The sequence below is a fragment of the Rutidosis leptorrhynchoides genome, chromosome 2 (genome assembly GCF_046630445.1).
Source record: "Rutidosis leptorrhynchoides isolate AG116_Rl617_1_P2 chromosome 2, CSIRO_AGI_Rlap_v1, whole genome shotgun sequence".
In the NCBI taxonomy this organism is placed as follows: Eukaryota; Viridiplantae; Streptophyta; class Magnoliopsida; order Asterales; family Asteraceae; genus Rutidosis; species Rutidosis leptorrhynchoides.
In genome coordinates this window covers 74,307,361-74,322,475 of record NC_092334.1, presented here as the reverse complement: position 1 = coordinate 74,322,475, position 15,115 = coordinate 74,307,361, and positions in this window count along the sequence as shown.

Below are 15,115 nucleotides of genomic sequence, written 5' to 3'. Positions count from 1 at the left end.
CCGAGAATCGACGACTTATTTGATCAACTACAAGGCTCGTCTGTTTATTCAAAGATTGACTTACGTTCCGGGTATCATCAAATGCGGGTGAAAGAAGATGATATTCCAAAGACTGCTTTCAGAACACGTTACGGTCATTACGAGTTTATGGTCATGCCGTTTGGTTTAACTAATGCACCAGCTGTGTTCATGGACCTTATGAACCTAGTGTGTGGACCATACCTTGACAAGTTTGTCATTGTTTTCATTGATGACATACTTATTTACTCAAAGAATGACCAAGAACACGGTGAACATTTGAGAAAGGTGTTAGAAGTATTGAGGAAGGAAGAATTGTACGCTAAGTTTTCAAAGTGTGCATTTTGGTTGGAAGAAGTTCAATTCCTCGGTCACATAGTGAACAAAGAAGGTATTAAGGTGGATCCGGCAAAGATAGAAACTGTTGAAAAGTGGGAAACCCCGAAAACTCCAAAACACATACGCCAGTTTTTAGGACTAGCTGGTTACTACAGAAGGTTCATCCAAGACTTTTCCAGAATAGCAAAACCCTTGACTGCATTAACGCATAAAGGGAAGAAATTTGATGATGGAATTCATGACATAAACAAAGTCACAAAACCCATTTTAAGTGTATGTAAATTCGTGTATATGTATACATAAAGCGGAAGCAATTTAAAGTTTATGCATGTATAGTTTAAGCCTTTTAAACTTGAATTCCATAAAAGATCTAGTCTTGAATAATACACTAAAATGTAAAATAGAGCTAGTAAGATGTTGTACCTACTCCAAAAGGAGGTGAAGAACAAGGATGAAGAAGATGATGTAGATGAAGAAATAAGCTCCTAACTTGAACCTTCAAGTAAGCAAAACCCTAGCCTTTGATTCACCAACAACACCCTTGAGCTTGCTAATGTTTAGGACCCTTAAACACCTTAAACACAAGCTTGAAACCTTCTTAAACTTGCTGGAAAATCAGCAGCAGTAAGCTTCAAATATGATGTTAAATGGAGCCTCAAAACAATGAGACCTCAAGAGGTTATACCCCAAACTTGTACCCAACACCTAATACTATGGTTAGGATTTAATTATACTTGATTATCACTTGAAGAACCAAGCTTGAGAGCCCCTTTTTTCTGCCCAACAGTCACGACAGCAAGCCAGGAGGGAGCTGTATTTTTTGGTTCTTTTCTATCACTTGAGAGAGTGTGTATGCATGTGCCTTTAGTCTTTTGGTCAATGGACATTCTTATGTGTAAATGTACCATAGAAAGCAACAAGAACCTTGCACATTTTGTCCTCCTTGGAGACTTAAAATGCAGTCCACTAGGAGGTGGTATTAATTTTTTATAAAACTTGGTAGTTTTATAAAACTTTGTTAAAAGAAAATATGCATTTGTTACTTATATATTTTATAAACCAACTTATAAAATATAACACAATATAATTATTTAAACCTTTAAATAATTAAATATAAATTATCCAAATAATTTATCTCAAGTGATAATATTTTAGAAAACCGATTTTCTAAAGTCCAAGAGTCTATTTACTTAATGAACCAATCGTTAAGTTCAAGTACGTTTAAAGTGTCGGTAAGCTTGTTATTGGGTATGACCCGACTTGGATCATAACATGTTAGCCACGTTAATTTAATATGTCTCTCGGGTATATGAAATACCTTCAATCTCCCACTTACACGAGAAACATAAGAAATTAATGCAAGTGATGGATACAGCCTAACACACCGTCCATCACCCCTAATATGTTATGACTTTGTGCCATTCAATAACATCATCCCTTTCGAGTTCCCATCTCGAATATGATTAGGTGAATCTTTCATTATATCCTTTCGTCCTAGATGTCATGTCAAATCCAAGAGATACAGAGTGACCACTCTCTTATAGATTTAACTTTATCAGGCCTTAGACATCTGACTCTCAACGAATAAGAGGGACAAATTCCATCTTGACTACATACGTCCTAGATATACACTTTGTAATATACCTGAGTTCTTCTTTATGTACTACCATGTTTCAGAATAGCGAAGGAAAGAATCAAGGCACAGTACTTGGTGAATATCCGAACCCAATATGTATCTCAGGTCAGAGGATACAATGATATTCGCCTTTACTCAAGGTTACATGTGATCAACCACAAAGGCTCTATACAGTAATTCTTGAGAGCGGGTCTTCCAATATTTGTTTCCCACAAATATCTATGAACCTTGGTTGCAGCCTTGCCGCACATTCAACCTATGAATGTATACCAATCCAAGTTCATAATAGTCTAAACCTCACACTTGTTCCCACAAATGTGATCGACTACGGAAATTTTGAATAATTGCTAATTCATGGATGAAATATGCAAAATAGGAACATAACTCAAATAAATTAACACCACAGTTATATTAATGAGTTTGAATAATTTCGTTCCGGTACAATACATAAATAGATCAAATCCAATCACTAGAATATCGAAGCCCTAATGCACAAACATGTCCCTCATGTTTTGGCCCATGTAAGAGCTTCGTGAGAGGATCCGCAACATTTTGATCTGTGTGAACTTTGTGAATACATATCTTTCCTTTTTCAACCTCATCCCTAATGTAGTTGAATCTCCGCTCAATGTGACGGGTCTTTTGATGAGCACGAGGTTCCTTGATTTGAGCAATCGCACCCTCGTTGTCACAAAAGATCTCAAGAGGGTCCTGAATGGAAGGGACCACTCCTAAGTCGTCGATGAATTTCTTCATCCATGCAGCTTCCTGAGCTGCCAATGAGGCGGCAATGTACTCCGACTCTGTAGTGGATAACGCAACAACTTCCTGTTTCGCACTCTTCCAAGAGACCGCACCACCATTTAACATGAATACATAACCGGATTGTGATCGGGAGTCATCTCGATCAGTTTGGAAACTCGCGTCCACGTAACCTTTTACAACGAGTTCCTCCTCACCAGACCCATATATAAGAAACATATCCTTAGTCCTTCTAAGGTATTTCAATATACATTTAACCGCAGTCCAATGACTATTTCCTGGGTTATTCTGGTATCTACTTGTCAAGCTTAGAGCGCATGACACATCCGGTCTAGTACATATCATTGCATACATGATAGACCTAATAGCAGATGCGTATGGGACTTTCTTCATTCTCTCTTGTTTATCTTTCGTGGTAGGACACTGAGATGAACTGAGAATGGTTCCCTTTTGAATAGGTACCAAACCTTTCTTAGAGTTTTCCATCTTGAACCTTTTCAAGACTTTATCAATGTATGTACTTTGGCTTAAACCTATCAATCTCTTGGATCTATTCCTATAGATTCCAATCCCCAATATGTATTGTGCTTCTCCAAGATCCTTAATGGAGAAGCAACTCTTTAGCCAAGTTTTGACTTCTTGCATTGTGGTTATATCATTCCCAAATAATAATATATCATCCACATATAGCACAAGGAACATTATAGAGCTCCCACTAGCCTTCTTGTATACACAAGCTTCATCACCATTTTTAATGAAGCCAAATTTCTTTGCCTCTTCATTAAAACGATGATTCCACATTCTAGATGCTTGTTTCAATCCGTAGATCAATTTCTTTAACTTGCATACCTTTTTAGGATTTTTCGGATCGACAAAACCTTCGGGCTGTACCATATAGACATCTTCCTCAAGATATCCATTTAGGAAAGCAGTTTTGACATCCATTTGCCAAATTTCGTAATCATAATGAGCAGCGATGGCAAATAATATCCTAATAGACTTTAGCATTGCCACAGGCGAGAAAGTTTCATCATAGTCAACCCCTTGAGTTTGAGTGAAACCCTTTGCTACAAGTCTAGCTTTGTATGTATCCAAGTTTCCATGTATGTCGGTTTTCATTTTGAAAATCCACTTGCAATCAACTAGCTTAGAGCTAGGAGGTTGCTCAACAAGTTCCCAAACTTGGTTGTCATACATGGATTGCATCTCGGCGTTCATGGCTTCCTGCCATTTATCTTTATCAATCCTTGATAAAGCATCTTTGTAGTTTACCGGTTCATCCAAATCAACCGTATAGCAACCATCCACGAGAAAACCATATCTCTCAGGAGGATTACTAATCCTACTAGATCTTCGAACGTCTTGTGTACCTTGATCATCTACTTGATCATTTTTAACATCCTCATGTTGAGTGCTAGTGTCAACCAATTGTGTATCATCGGCTTGATCTTGTACCTCTACAAGATCTATTTTCCTTTCACCATCACCTTCCATAAGGAACTTGGTTTCAAGGAATTCCGCTTTCCGAGCAACAAATACCGTTTGCTCGGATGGATCATAGAAGTAATATCCCATGTCATCTTTGGGATATCCTATGAAGATACACTTTGTGGATCGAGCATGTAGCTTATTTGCTACATAACGCTTAGGATAAGCTTCACATCCCCATACTTTCAAGTATGAAAGAGAAGGAGGTTTTCCAAACCACATCTCATGAGGAGTTCGTTCCACTTTCTTGGTTGGGGCCATATTTAAAATACGAGCCACGGAGCTTAGACAATAACCCCAAAATGATAGAGGTAACGAGCTTCTAGCCATCATAGATCGAACCATATCCATTAGGGTTCGGTTCCTCCTTTCGGAAACTCCATTAAGTTGGGGTGTTCCGGGTGGAGTAAGTTGCGAGATAATCCCACAACTCCTAAGATGATCTTGGAAAGCATCGCTTAGGTATTCACCTCCTCTATCGGTACGTAGTACCTTAATTGTCTTATTGAGTTGATTTTGTACTTCGTTTTGATATTCTTTGAATGCTTCAAACGTTTCGTCCTTGTGTCTTAATAAGTAGACATATCCGAAACGACTAAAGTCATCAATGAAAGTAACAAAGTATCTTTTACCATTCCTAGTCATGGGTTTAAAGGGTCCACATACATCCGAATGTATTAATCCCAATAAATCTTTAGCCCTTTCATAAGTCCCTTTGAAAGGTGCTTTAGTCATCTTGCCTTGTAAACAAGATTCACATACATCAAACGAATCCATTTCATTTGATTTCAAAAGTCCATTCTTTTGAAGTGTATGCATTCGGTTCTTGTTTATATGTCCAAGGCGACAATGCCATAAATAGGAATCACTCAAATCCCTTTTGAGTTTCTTGGTGCTAGTATGGTATATAGAGCTCGATGATGCGTCATCATGAACCAATTCATAAATTCCATTTGAAGGCGAAGCCTTGAAATAGAATACATTATCTTTAGAAAAATGGATATCATCATCAATAAAATTAACATTGAAACCACATTGTCTTAAGCGAGAAATAGAAATAATGTTTCGACATAAATCCGGTGCATACAAAACATTTTCTAAAATAAGCTTCAATCCACTTGGAAGCTTCAAAACAAATTCTCCTTGAGCTTTAACATGCACCTTTGCACCATTGCCCATATAGAGACTTGATGTTCCCGCTTTATGATCACTTCTTTTGAACCCCTGCAAAGTATTGCAAATATGAGTTCCACATCCCGTGTCTAATACCCATGTATTAGAAGAAGTAATACTAAGCTCTATATATACCATGTATATATTACCTGAGGTTTGCCCTGCATCCCTCTTGTCCTTCAACTCTTTAAGATAGACCGGACAGTTTCGTTTCCAATGACCCATCTCACCGCAACCGAAACATGGGTCTTCCTTGGGGTTTGCCTTCTCGGCTACCTTTTGCTTCTTTGCCTTGTTGATGGTTGGGGTAACCATCTTCCCCTTCCCTTTGCCTTGATGGGCGGGTCCTTTTCTCTTAGTCACCTTTGGCTTAGAGGTGTTACCTTTAGACCCACCTTGATCGATTGCTAACACGGGTAAAGTCCTTTTACCCATGCTAGTTTCCGCCGTCCTAAGCATACCATGAAGCTCACCTATGCTCTTATCCATCCCATTCATGTTGTAATTAATTACAAATTGATCAAACCTCTTTGATAGGGAGTTAAGGATAAGATCGGTGGCTAACTCATTAGATATGTTAAGGTTAAGACGGTTAGCACGATCGATAAGGCTCTTCATCTTAAGTACATAAGATGAAACCGATTGGGTATCGTCCATACGACAAGCATGAAGCGCCCGAACCGTTTCGAAACGCTCAACACGTGCTTGTTGGAGAAACATCTCCTTCAATTGTGTTATCATGTCGTATGCGCTATGATGCTCGAAATCCTTTTGGAGTTCGGGTATCATAGTCCCAAGCATTAAGCATGAGACTTGAAGGGAGTCGTGGCAATACTTATCGTAAGAGGCCATTGCCTCCACATCACTCTCATCCGGTTGATCGGGAATGGGGTCCTCAAGCACATACATTTTATCCTCTTGTTTGAGGACAATCCGAAGATTGCGGAACCAATCCATAAAATTTGTATGGTTGAGTTTGTCTTTCTCGAGGAGAGACCGTAATGATAGGTTGTTAAAGTTAAGTGGTGCATTGTTCATGTTGTTGTTGTTATTTGCGGCCATCTACAAAATTCAACAAAGTTCATTTAAGTATTGATTTAGATTTAATAGACAATACCCTTTAATTTGTTTTATTAAATGTTAGAATCCAACGGTAAATCAAATTTCGGTTAGGTGACCTTTATCCCGTCATTTGATTTAGCTAGGTAGTCGTAATGACAATTGCAATCCTTTTGCAACTTCTAATTTATGGGATCATGCAATCCTTTTGCATGGCATATTAATCCCATCAACGCCTATTCGTTCCTCATGCTTCGGTGACCCTAAGTTCATGATTCCCAAATCAAGTTGTCCTACTTGTGTAGACATGTAAACTTAACATGCAAGTGGTTAGGTGACCTTTATCCCACATGTATGCAAAGTGTACCTTATTCATGTTAGTTCACTCATGATGGTTAGGTGACCTTTATCCCATCAAGAGATTCCTAATATGTCTAAGTGTTTCCACAAAAGGATGGCGTTTAACTTGTTTACCTTGTTTTAGTTAAGGGATTTTAGGTTTTCTACATTCTAGTTTAGAAAACAAAGTGCTATACACCAACATGCATTTGGTGTGTAGTATGTTTATGAAAAACCCATTTTCATGTACCTTTTAGTAACCAATTACTAGTTTTAACCATTTCATTACCTTTTTAAATAAACCATTTTACTTAAGTCTAATAACCAATTATTAGTGTCATTTTGTTATGTTTTATTATAACCAATTATAATTTATCATGCAAGTTCATAACATGTGATGATCTTGTAGCAACCAAACATACAAACATACACAAACATGCATAACAAAGTGTTCACAATCAAGAGCCATTTTGGTGGACATTTGTTTAGCCAAAAAACAAATGTCACCTAAGAGGGTTAACCAAAGTAAGAGATTTTTACCAAAACCTCCCACTTAAACTTGTAACTTCATAAGCTTCATCTAGAATCTTCTTCATGAATCTTCACTTTCATTTTACAAAATCATATCCTAATACAATTTTTCTAGAAAATGAAATAACAACCTATTCTATTTTACAAACCAAAATAGAACAAATTACATACAAAATTTCAAGATCAAATACAACTTTTGCAAACCAAATTTACAAAATAATTACAACCATATGAATGAATATTACAAATCATGAATAACAACCAAATCATCCAAACATTCAACCACACGGTCTAGGCTCGATTGTGAACAACAACATAACAACAAACATGGCCAAACTTGAAATCCCAAACCCATTTTTGGGACCCAATAATTCGGCCATCACCTTACACCCCACCAAAACTCAATATTTTTTACATTCTACTTTCATGCATGTTGGTAGATTGTAAAGAAAGTGAGTTTACTAGCCAAAAACAAGAAGCATATTAACAAGACTTTGGCTCTAGATACCATTGATGGAATTCATGACATAAACAAAGTCACAAAACCCATTTTAAGTGTATGTAAATTCGTGTATATGTATACATAAAGCGGAAGCAATTTAAAGTTTATGCATGTATAGTTTAAGCCTTTTAAACTTGAATTCCATAAAAGATCTAGTCTTGAATAATACACTAAAATGTAAAATAGAGCTAGTAAGATGTTGTACCTACTCCAAAAGGAGGTGAAGAACAAGGATGAAGAAGATGATGTAGATGAAGAAATAAGCTCCTAACTTGAACCTTCAAGTAAGCAAAACCCTAGCCTTTGATTCACCAACAACACCCTTGAGCTTGCTAATGTTTAGGACCCTTAAACACCTTAAACACAAGCTTGAAACCTTCTTAAACTTGCTGGAAAATCAGCAGCAGTAAGCTTCAAATATGATGTTAAATGGAGCCTCAAAACAATGAGACCTCAAGAGGTTATACCCCAAACTTGTACCCAACACCTAATACTATGGTTAGGATTTAATTATACTTGATTATCACTTGAAGAACCAAGCTTGAGAGCCCCTTTTTTCTGCCCAACAGTCACGACAGCAAGCCAGGAGGGAGCTGTATTTTTTGGTTCTTTTCTATCACTTGAGAGAGTGTGTATGCATGTGCCTTTAGTCTTTTGGTCAATGGACATTCTTATGTGTAAATGTACCATAGAAAGCAACAAGAACCTTGCACATTTTGTCCTCCTTGGAGACTTAAAATGCAGTCCACTAGGAGGTGGTATTAATTTTTTATAAAACTTGGTAGTTTTATAAAACTTTGTTAAAAGAAAATATGCATTTGTTACTTATATATTTTATAAACCAACTTATAAAATATAACACAATATAATTATTTAAACCTTTAAATAATTAAATATAAATTATCCAAATAATTTATCTCAAGTGATAATATTTTAGAAAACCGATTTTCTAAAGTCCAAGAGTCTATTTACTTAATGAACCAATCGTTAAGTTCAAGTACGTTTAAAGTGTCGGTAAGCTTGTTATTGGGTATGACCCGACTTGGATCATAACATGTTAGCCACGTTAATTTAATATGTCTCTCGGGTATATGAAATACCTTCATTTGAATGGAATGATGAACAAGAGAAAGCGTTTCAGTTATTGAAGAAAAAGCTAACTACGGCACCTATATTGTCATTGCCTGAAGGGAATGATGATTTTGTGATTTATTGTGACGCATCAAAGCAAGGTCTCGGTTGTGTATTAATGCAACGAACGAAGGTGATTGCTTATGCGTCTAGACAATTGAAGATTCACGAACAAAATTATACGACGCATGATTTGGAATTAGGCGCGATTGTTTTTGCATTAAAGACTTGGAGGCACTACTTATATGGGGTCAAAAGTATTATATATACCGACCACAAAAGTCTACAACACATATTTAATCAGAAACAACTGAATATGAGGCAGCGTAGGTGGATTGAATTATTGAATGATTACGACTTTGAGATTCGTTACCACCCGGGGAAGGCAAATGTGGTAGCCGATGCCTTGAGCAGGAAGGACAGAGAACCCATTCGAGTAAAATCTATGAATATAATGATTCATAATAACCTTACTACTCAAATAAAGGAGGCACAACAAGGAGTTTTAAAAGAGGGAAATTTAAAGGATGAAATACCCAAAGGATCGGAGAAGCATCTTAATATTCGGGAAGACGGAACCCGGTATAGGGCTGAAAGGATTTGGGTACCAAAATTTGGAGATATGAGAGAAATGGTACTTAGAGAAGCTCATAAAACCAGATACTCAATACATCCTGGAACGGGGAAGATGTACAAGGATCTCAAGAAACATTTTTGGTGGCCGGGTATGAAAGCCGATGTTGCTAAATACGTAGGAGAATGTTTGACGTGTTCTAAGGTCAAAGCTGAGCATCAGAAACCATCAGGTCTACTTCAACAACCCAAAATCCCGGAATGGAAATGGGAAAACATTACCATGGATTTCATCACTAAATTGCCAAGGACTGCAAGTGGTTTTGATACTATTTGGGTAATAGTTGATCGTCTCACCAAATCAGCACATTTCCTGCCAATAAGAGAAGATGACAAGATGGAGAAGTTAGCACGACTGTATTTGAAGGAAGTCATCTCCAGACATGGAATACCAATCTCTATTATCTCTGATAGGGATGGCAGATTTATTTCAAGATTCTGGCAGACATTACAGCAAGCATTAGGAACTCGTCTAGACATGAGTACTGCCTATCATCCACAAACTGATGGGCAGAGCGAAAGGACAATACAAACGCTTGAAGACATGCTACGAGCATGTGTTATTGATTTCGGAAACAGTTGGGATCGACATCTACCGTTAGCAGAATTTTCCTACAACAACAGCTACCATTCAAGCATTGAGATGGCGCCGTTTGAAGCACTTTATGGTAGAAAGTGCAGGTCTCCGATTTGTTGGAGTGAAGTGGGGGATAGACAGATTACGGGTCCGGAGATTATACAGGAAACTACCGAGAAGATCATCCAAATTCAACAACGGTTGAAAACCGCCCAAAGTCGACAAAAGAGCTACGCTGACATTAAAAGAAAAGATATAGAATTTGAAATTGGAGAGATGGTCATGCTTAAAGTTGCACCTTGGAAAGGCGTTGTTCGATTTGGTAAACGAGGGAAATTAAATCCATGGTATATTGGACCATTCAAGATTATTGATCGTGTCGGACCAATAGCTTACCGACTTGAGTTACCTCAACAACTCGCGGCTGTACATAACACTTTCCACGTCTCGAATTTGAAGAAATGTTTTGCTAAAGAAGATCTCACTATTCCATTAGATGAAATCCAAATCAACGAAAAACTTCAATTCATCGAAGAACCCGTCGAAATAATGGATCGTGAGGTTAAAAGACTTAAGCAAAACAAGATACCAATTGTTAAGGTTCGATGGAATGCTCGTAGAGGACCTGAGTTCACCTGGGAGCGTGAAGATCAGATGAAGAAGAAATACCCGCATCTATTTCCAGAAGATTCGTCAACACCTTCAACAGCTTAAAATTTCGGGACGAAATTTATTTAACGGGTAGGTACTGTAGTGACCCGAACTTTTCCATGTTTATATATATTAAATGAGATTGATATTTACATGATTAAATGTTTCCAACATGTTAAGCAATCAAACTTGTTAAGACTTGATTAATTGAAATAGGTTTCATATAGACAATTGACCACCGAAGTTGACCGGTGATTCACGAACGTTAAAACTTGTAAAAACTATATGATGACATATATATGGTTATATATATAGTTAACATGATATTATGATAAGTAAACATATCATTAATTATATTAACAATGAACTACATATGTAAAAACAAGACTACTAACTTAATGATTTTGAAACGAGACATATATGTAACGATTATCGTTGTAACGACATTTAATGTATATATATCATATTAAGAGATATTCGTACATCATAATATCATGATAATATAATAATTTAAAATCTCTTTTGATATTATAAACATTGGGTTAACAACATTTAACAAGATCGTTAACCTAAAGGTTTCAAAACAACATTTACATGTAACGACTAACGATGACTTAACGACTCAGTTAAAATGTATATACATGTAGTGTTTTAATATGTATTCATACACTTTTGAAAGACTTCAAGACACTTATCAAAATACTTCTACTTAACAAAAATGCTTACAATTACATCCTCGTTCAGTTTCATCAACAATTCTACTCGTATGCACCCGTATTCGTACTCGTACAATACACAGCTTTTAGATGTATGTACTATTGGTATATACACTCCAATGATCAGCTCTTAGCAGCCCATGTGAGTCACCTAACACATGTGGGAACCATCATTTGGCAACTAGCATGAAATATCTCATAAAATTACAAAAATATGAGTAATCATTCATGACTTATTTACATGAAAACAAAATAACATATCCTTTATATCTAATCCATACACCAACGACCAAAAACACCTACAAACACTTTCATTCTTCAATTTTCTTCATCTAATTGATCTCTCTCAAGTTCTATCTTCAAGTTCTAAGTGTTCTTCATAAATTCCAAAAATTCTAGTTTCATAAAATCAAGAATACTTTCAAGTTTGCTAGCTCACTTCCAATTTTGTAAGGTGATCATCCAACCTCAAGAAATCTTTGTTTCTTACAGTAGGTTATCATTCTAATACAAGGTAATAATCATATTCAAACTTTGGTTCAATTTCTATAACTATAACAATCTTATTTTAAGTGATGATCTTACTTGAACTTGTTTTCGTGTCATGATTCTGCTTCAAGAACTTCGAGCCATCCAAGGATCCATTGAAGCTAGATCCATTTTTCTATTTTACAGTAGGTTTATCCAAGGAACTTAAGGTAGTAATGATGTTCATAACATCATTCGATTCATATATATAAACTATCTTATTCGAAGGTTTAAACTCGTAATCACTAGAACATAGTTTAGTTAATTCTAAACTTGTTCGCAAACAAAAGTTAATCCTTCTAACTTGACTTTTAAAATTAATTAAACACATTTTCTATATCTATATGATATGCTAACTTAATGATTTAAAACCTGGAAACACGAAAAACACCGTAAAACCGGATTTACGCCGTCGTAGTAACACCGCGGGCTGTTTTGGGTTAGTTAATTAAAAACTATGATAAACTTTGATTTAAAAGTTGTAATTCTGAGAAAATGATTTTTATTATGAACATAAAACTATATCCAAAAATTATGGTTAAACTCAAAGTGGATGTATGTTTTCTAAAATGGTCATCTAGACGTCGTTCTTTCGACTGAAATGACTACCTTTACAAAAACGACTTGTAACTTATTCTTCCGACTATAAACCTATACTTTTCTGTTTAGATTCATAAAATAGAGTTCAATATGAAACCATAGCAATTTGATTCACTCAAAACAGATTTAAAATGAAGAAGTTATGGGTAAAACAAGATTGGATAATTTTTCTCATTTTAGCTACGTGAAAATTGGTAACAAATCTATTCCAACCATAACTTAATCAACTTGTATTGTATATTATGTAATCTTGAGATACCATAGACACGTATACAATGTTTCGACATATCATGTCGACACATCTATATATATTTCGGAACAACCATAGACACTCTATATGTGAATGTTGGAGTTAGCTATACAAGGTTGAGGTTGATTCCAAAATATATATAGTTTGAGTTGTGATCAATACTGAGATACGTATACACTGGGTCGTGGATTGATTCAAGATAATATTTATCGATTAATTTCTGTACATCTAACTGTGGACAACTAGTTATAGGTTACTAACGAGGACAACTGACTTAATAAACTTAAAACATCAAAATATATTAAAAGTGTTGTAAATATATTTTGAACATACTTTAATATATATGTATATGTATATATTGTTATAGGTTCGTGAATCAACAGTGGCCAAGTCTTACTTCCCGACGAAGTAAAAATCTGTGAAAGTGAGTTATAGTCCCACTTTTAAAATCTAATATTTTTGGGATGAGAATACATGCAGGTTTTATAAATGATTTACAAAATAGACACAAGTACTTGAAACTACATTCTATGGTTGAATTATCAAAATCGAATATGCCCCTTTTTATTAAGTCTGGTAATCTAAGAATTAGGGAACAGACACCCTAATTGACGCGAATCCTAAAGATAGATCTATTGGGCCTAACAAACCCCATCCAAAGTACCGGATGCTTTAGTACTTCGAAATTTATATCATATCCGAAGGGTGTCCCGGAATGATGGGGATATTCTTATATATGCATCTTGTTAATGTCGGTTACCAGGTGTTCACCATATGAATGATTTTTATCTCTATGTATGGGATGTGTATTGAAATATGAAATCTTGTGGTCTATTATTATGATTTGATATATATAGGTTAAACCTATAACTCACCAACATTTTTGTTGACGTTTTAAGCATGTTTATTCTCAGGTGATTATTAAGAGCTTCCGCTGTCGCATACTTAAATAAGGACGAGATTTGGAGTCCATGCTTGTATGATATTGTGTAAAAACTGCATTCAAGAAACTTATTTTGTTGTAACATATTTGTATTGTAAACCATTATGTAATGGTCGTGTGTAAACAGGATATTTTAGATTATCATTATTTGATAATCTACGTAAAGATTTTTAAACCTTTATTGATGAAATAAAGGTTATGGTTTGTTTTAAAATGAATGCAGTCTTTGAAAAACGTCTCATATAGAGGTCAAAACCTCGCAACGAAATCAATTAATATGGAACCGAAGGACCGATCGGATTGAAACGGTGGACCGAGAAGGTCGAATCGGTGTTTGCCATAAGTAAGTGTACTGAAGAGGACAAAGTGAAGTACGCTACACATACCTTCACAGGTTCTGCGTTAACATGGTGGAATACCTATCTAGAGCAAGTGGGACAAGACGATGCGTACGCACTACCGTGGTCAGCATTCAAGCACTTGATGAACGAGAAGTACCGTCCCAGAACCGAGGTCAATAAGCTCAAGACAGAACTTAGAGGGTTACGAACCCAAGGATTTGATATTACCACGTATGAAAGATGATTCACAGAATTGTGCCTATTGTGTCCGGGAGCATTCGAAGATGAGGAAGAGAAGATCGACGCGTTTGTGAAAGGATTACCGGAAAGAATCCAAGAAGATATAAGTTCACACGAGCCCGCCTCCATACAACAGGCATGTAGAATGGCTCACAAACTAGTGAACCAGATTGAAGAAAGAATTAAAGAACAGACTGCTGAAGAGGCCAATGTGAAGCAAGTCAAAAGAAAGTGGGAGGAAAATGGTGATAAGAATCACCAATACAACAACAACAGCAATTACAACAATAATCGCAGCAATTATCCCAACAATCGCAACATCAATCGCAACTACAACAAACGGCCCAACAACAACAACAACAACAACAACAGCAACTACAACAATCATCCCAACAACAATAATAACCGCAATAATAACAACAATCAGAAGCAGCTATGCCAAAGGTGTGAAAAGTATCACTCGGGGTTCTGCACCAAATTTTGCAACAAGTGTAAAAGAAATGGTCATAGCACGGCGAAGTGTGAGGTCTACGGACCAGGGGTTAATAGAACGAAAGGAACAAATGGTGTCGGAACGAGTAATGGCGGAGCAAGTAGTGTCGGAGCAAGTTATGCCAATGTAGTTTGTTATAAATGTGGAAAACCGGGCCACATTATT